Source organism: Octodon degus, unplaced genomic scaffold, assembly GCF_000260255.1.
Source record: "Octodon degus isolate 3935 unplaced genomic scaffold, OctDeg1.0 scaffold00152, whole genome shotgun sequence".
NCBI lineage: Eukaryota > Metazoa > Chordata > Mammalia > Rodentia > Octodontidae > Octodon > Octodon degus.
This window is the reverse complement of record NW_004524728.1, coordinates 5,344,323-5,350,841: the sequence shown is the minus strand read 5'-3', so window position 1 is coordinate 5,350,841 and position 6,519 is coordinate 5,344,323. Positions and strand designations below refer to the sequence as shown.

The 6,519-nt window shown below is 39.0% G+C and overlaps 1 pseudogene; it reads right to left on the bottom strand.

The window, feature by feature from the left end:
- Nucleotides 1-1,145: 1,145 nt before the first annotated feature.
- LOC101585131 lies at nt 1,146-2,243 on the bottom strand (annotated as a pseudogene).
- Between the last annotated feature and the right edge of the window lie 4,276 nt (nt 2,244-6,519).

The window sequence follows — 6,519 nt, the reverse complement described above, 5'->3', positions numbered from 1 at the left end:
TAAACTGTCATTATTCACAGATGACATGACACTCTACATTGAATATTCAAAAAACTCCACCAAGAAACAAACTCAGTAGCATAGCAGGATACAAAATCAACACCCCAAACTCAATACCATTCCTGTACACAGATAACAAACTCACTGAGAGAAAAATTAGAGAAACACTATGCTTAACATTAGTATCCAAAAAATGAAATACTCAGGAAAAAAATCTAATGGAACTAATAATCTACACAATGTAAATTACACAGCCAGCAAGCTAGTTCAGTGGACTAAGCAGCTTCTTAGGCAAATGCAGGGACCAGGGTTTGATCCCTGGCACCACATGTCATGTTGGCCCTGCTCCCAGGTATGCTGAGCTGGCCATCAAGACCAGGTATGTTGGCACACACCTGTAATCCCAGCACTGGAGAGGCTGAAAACAGGAGGCTCGATATGAGTCTGAGCTGCATAGCTAGACCCTGTACCAAACACCTACATAAAAAAAGAGAAAATTATAATACTTTGAAATAAAAAAGATCAAAGAGGATTTTAGAAAATAAAAAAAAAATTCTTGCACCTGGACAGGAAGAACCAACATTGTGAAAATGGCCATACACCTAAAATCTTTATACAGATTTAGCACAATTACTATAAAAATGCCATCAACATACCTCACAGATCTAGAGAAAATAAACCTAAAATTCATTTGGAACCAGAGAAGACCTAGAAGAGCAAAGGCAGTTCTGGCCAACAAAGTCAAAGTAGGAAGTATTACAATCCCTGACTTGAAAATATACTACAATGCTACTGGGATAAAATCAGCATAGTATTGGAAAAAAACAGACATGAGGGTCAATGGAACAGACTAGAAGATGAAGACAAAACTACAAATGCAGTCAGCCACCTTATCGGGGTTTTTTTATGGCTAATGTGTTTAATATAAAGATGTTTCCCAAAATTTTCATATGAAATCGAATCAGATAAATGTACCATGTTCACCCCAAGGTCTAGGCCACTTCGCCTGGACCCTGTTATGTGAAGATCCGAGCCACTCAGCACAGGAGTGAGTCAGACTGGGCTACCCACCCCCCGCCCCCCAGTGAATGCTAAAATGAGTCTTCCTAGGACAGTGGTAACCCACAAGTAGTTAATGAAGTTTTCTATATGTACTCCACCCACCCCACCATCTCCCCTCCCACTTCGGCTCCTGGATAGGAGCAAAAGCCCTTCAGGGGGTAGATCATGTCAGACACGGCTCTAGGCAGGTGGGTCATGAATCTGCATTCACAGCCACCAGTCCATGGGATGGTGGCAGATGTAGAGGGTGGCAGCAGTCAGGGTGTGTGTGACATCATCAGTGACGGAGGGCATGTCCATGGAGCCACTGCTGCAGTAGGTCTCCATCTTGGTGATCTTCTCATGGAAGTACTTCCAGCCGTAGTCCTTGCACATGACTTCAAGCAGCTCATCTTACATCTTCGTGGCGATGGCCTTGATGCACTCTGGGCTGTACAGGCTGGTGGTAGCGATGAAGTTGCCTGGCTCCACCATGCTGACCTTCATGCCCAGAGGGGACATCTTGTGGCTCAGTCAGTCAGAGAAAGCCTCCACTCCACACTTGGTGATGCAGTATGGGGAGCGGGCTGAGTTGGCCATACAGTCCAGTATGCTGCTGATGTTGACCACGTGGTCTTTGGTTCTTCAGAGAAGAGGGAGGAAAGATTTTATTATTTGTGCTATGACCCAAAGGTTCACTTCTACCACTTCCTTGTAGGTCTCCACGGTGGTGAATGAACTACACACCCCTTAAAGTTGAGATGCTCGCATTGTTAATCAGGCCCCACAGCCCTTTCTTGGGGTCCTTCAGGGTCAAACACACCATCTTCACCCCCTTTTCCACCTGCTAGGGCTGCACGCATTGAGCTGGATAGTTCTCAGGCGCTCACTGTTCAGGCTATCCAGCTTCTTGACCCCATCATCCTCTTTGTCCTTCATCAAGCAGCCAGCAAACACAACAAAACTTTGCAAATATAGGTGCATGGCCAAGGAGAACCTGAAGCCAGAGTCATAGACTGTGATCAGTACAGCTTTGCTGCCAGCTGGGTTCACCTCGCTGGCATAAGTTCAATGGCCCATGGGGGTACAGGAAGCAGAGCAAAACAACAGCAAACATCTTGTTCCATTTTCTGTGTCACAGACACTTAGGGTCCTTCCTGGGATTGTGACAGGGGTGTGGAGAGGCGGGAAGCCAGCATCATAGCGAGTGGTAGGTGGTCCACTTCCTTCTGGGGGTCCTCTCCAGTGTGCCCTGTGCCACCTTATCTTTGGCAAAGGAGCCAAGCATGTTCACTGGAAGAAAGATAGCCTCTTCAACAAATCGTGCTGGAAAAACTGGCTTTCCACATGCCAAAAAGTAAAACTAGACCCTGAGCTATCACCATGCGCTGAAGTCAAAATGGATTACAGATCTAAACATTAAACAGAAACACTAAAGAAAAAGAGAAAGAGAAAAGAGAAGAGAAAGCAGGTTGAAATCTTGAAGATATGGGGGTAAGCAGGAAGTTAATGAGCTAAAACCCAACTGCTTGGGGAAATACTTCAAAGAATCAACAACTGTGATGTGATCTTACTGAGAAGTTTCCACGTTCAAAGGAAATCACGAGCAGAATGAAAAGACAACCTACAAATTGGGAAAAAATCTTAACCAACCATCAATCAAACAAAGGACTTCTGTCTAGAAAACACAAAGAACTAGAAAAAATGAGGCCCCAAAATTCAAAGACCCAACTCAAAAATGGGCATCTGAGGTGAGTACACACTTCTCAGAGGAAGAAATACAAATGGCAAATAAATATATGAAAAAATGTTTCACATCACTGGGCATTCAAGAAATACAAATATAAATAACACCAAGATTCCATCTTCCTCCAGAAAGAATGACTATCATAAAGAAATCAACCAATCAAATACTAGAGGGGGTTTGGGAATAAATGGACCCTTCTCCAGTGTTGGTAAGAGTGTAGGCTGATACAACCACTATGGAAAACAATGTGGAGACTTCTCAAAAACCTGGGATTGGAAATCTCATTCAACCCAGTTATTTCCCTTGTGGGTATTTTTCCAAAAGAACTGAAAACATCATACCACAGTGATATATTTGTACCTATGTTTATAGCAGCACACTATGTCATAGCTAAATCTTACAAACTACCCAAATACCCATCACATGAGGAATGAACAAAAAGTTGTGGTATTTTTATACAATGAAGTATTAGTTACAAAGAAAGAGAAACTTGAGGCCTCTATAGATAAATGGATACAACTAGAGGCTATACTCATAAGTGAAATAAATCAGAGCCACATGTGTAAACATTGGTTTGTTTCCCTAGTATAAGAACCCGAAAGAATAAATAAAATCTGAAAAGGTACAATAGATGTACTAAAATGGAAAGAAATGTAACATAAGAAATAAACAATGGCGATAAGGAAAAGGAGAAAAGATTGAAAAAAGGAAAAGGAGAAAATCATGTGAGTATATCTACAAAACAGCAGAAAAGATTGTACTACTATTTTCCATCAGATTTTTTGAAAGTAACAGTTAATGTTTAAAATTTCTATTTTGACTAATTCTGTATCTGTAATCTGAGCAGCTACACTAAGAACAATGAGCAGTATAACAACAACACTGGAATGCCTTCCATCGTGTTCTTTTAAATACAGACTGTCTTTAACGTCTTATCTGTTATTACCATCCTCTTTAAAATAAATTAAAATGTAAAAAGTAAAAAGGACAAGGGAAAAATTGAGGTTTACTGAAGGGAAGAGCGAAGTTTAGTTGTTTGATCAGTCTTGCATATCTATATCTGGTAGTCGGAGTAACAAATTTGATGACAAAAATATACAATATGACAACCATTGTTAATATTCCATTCTTATTCTGAAATTCTGTACCATTTGTACTGTCTTATATTGCTTTGTTTCTGTCTTTTTCTTGTTATTTGTTTTTGTTTTTGTTTTTGATTTTCTGCTTTAAAATTTAAAAAAAAGGCTTTGAAGAGGGATTATTGCATTTTCAGTTGTGTGCAAAATAGTTTTATGTCAGGTGCAATTATTAACTTGTTATTGTTTATTCATATATGAAGGTTGTTTTAAGGAAGCTGAGCATGCTAACACTTGCTTATAATCCCAGCTCTTGGGGGTGAGGCAGGAGAATCACAAGTTCATCCCAGGCTGAGCAATCTAGCCCCTTAGTAAGATATTGTCTCAAAATAAAAAACAGTGGGGCTCAGGTGGAGAATATGGTTCTCTGGGGCCGAGCTTTTGGGAAATACATATGTTGCGAGTGTTCTTCCCTCATGCTTTGCTTCTTGGCTGCCATAAAACAAACACCTTTGCATTGCCAGCCCCTTTCACTATCCTATTTCTGCCTGGAGCTACCAGTCATGTGCCAAGACCTATAAAACTGTGAGCCAACATAAGTTCTTCTCCTTTAAGTTGTGGATGGTGGATATTTTCTTCATCAGTATGAAAGCTGACCAAAACAAGGTACTACAACTTATTAGTTAAGTTACGTGACTTTTTAAAAGCAAATGGCCTGCTTTATATTTCTTTTCTTTGTGCAATGGAGACAATTATTCTTACCTCTCTGATTTACTGTGAAAATTAGCTGTGGATAAATATAAAGTGTCTGACACTAACATGCATATAATTAAAAAGAGAGGCTGTCAGCCTTTCTGCCCTAAATAGCAGTGTAGCTTAGTTAAGGAGAATTTACAGTTGGTGCCTCTACCTGACTCTGAGTTTTCACTCATCTGTTACCTTAAGTGAAATCAATTATCTATTGCCTACCCTTCTCATGCAACTATTAGGAGGAATTCTTTGTAACTACTCTAACTCAGTGAGTTTTTCTTAAATGGCAATATATTGCTTAATATTTTCAAAATATTCAAGAGTATAAGAATCCCACAGCTCACGCCTTGGGGAGAATAGGAATATTCATTGAATCCAACCTAATCTCTAGCAACTTCCTTCATAAATTTTAAGACCAAACTATTCCTCCCACCAACCTACAGATAGTAACATATTTAGTAGGCACATTCTGATCCTGGGCATTCCCTACCTTTCTGGGCATTGAAAAATTTAAAAAGGTGTCATCCAGATGGCCCATAGCTGGTCCCCACTGTGCCCCGGCAGAGGTAATTTGCTGCCTCCCAGAAACTAGCACTGATTCATCATAAATTGATTCCTACTCTCTGATTTCCCAAAGGACTTGACTCAGATGTCTACCCTCAAATTCTTGCTTCTGTATTAGGTCGTTTCATAACAGAAAAACTGCATTAAACTTTTTACCTTATTGGTGTACCACACTCCCTATGATTGCATACCCCATGCTGGACAGCCTGGACAGACCTGACCCTCCAAAGCTACAAGGCACTAGTGTCCTCCACGCACCACAGGTGTGCTTTTCTGATCACTTTGCTCAGTGATGCCGGTGGTCAAACACAAATACATCAAAGTAAATCTCTTTTTTCAAACATAGTATTTAGCTGGGAAAAAACAAAAGTAACCAGAGAAATAGTACAAAATCTAATATGCAGAAAAAAATCTCTATAACATGGAGAGGAATGAAATTAGAGTATATTTTGAATATTACTCACAAACATGATTACCAGGTGCTTTGTATATTTCTGCCTCTGATGTAGCTCATCCTTAGTCTACATTTAGTTCTTTCTTTAAATATGTAATAGCTAACTCACTTAAAGAATCTTTTATTGTTCACCAATTTCTATGCAGCCTCTAAAGCAATTTATATAATATTCTTAAATCCCAGTGCATACAAATGGAAATTGCCTTATAAATTTTAGTGAATAGTCTCCAAAACAAACTAGAAAGAATTACTGTACAACTCAGATGTGTTATAATCAACTCCTGGATTCAGAAGTCTAGAGGAGAAATGATGAAGATTAACAATTTTGTCCAGATTATGAGGTAGCGAGTTATTGGAAAAGATGTCTTTAATTTGTCTTAGTCGTCATAAGATTTATTTCAGAGCTATAGAAAGTGATATTAGTCATATTCCAAAGAAGACAAAAAGTCAATTGTTAATCATGAAAATGATTTGTCTTTGGTATCTCAAAAATTATTAGAAAATACATCAAAGCAATTAATTTTGCCTATGTCAAAAGGAAGGACACTGAGGCAAGTCATCAGCACATATTTTTAGGGGCCTGAAACACATGACACCATGATCTGTTTTCCTGAAAGAACTGAGCCAAAGCAAAAGCATGCTTAAGTATTATAACCAAACCCAAATTGAACAGACAGACCAATGGGCACACATAAGTCAAGTGCTAAAAGACCAGAGTACATTCAGATGTATTTGGCCAATCTCATTTATAACTATTTACAGTTTTTAAGTTTGTAACTATAAATAGATTAGTCAGAACTTTTCTTAGGTCAATTAACAGAACTCTTGTGTGACAAGCAAAAGGAAATAAAATCTTTTACATCTGTGAAAGCAAAGACAGTTTTTAT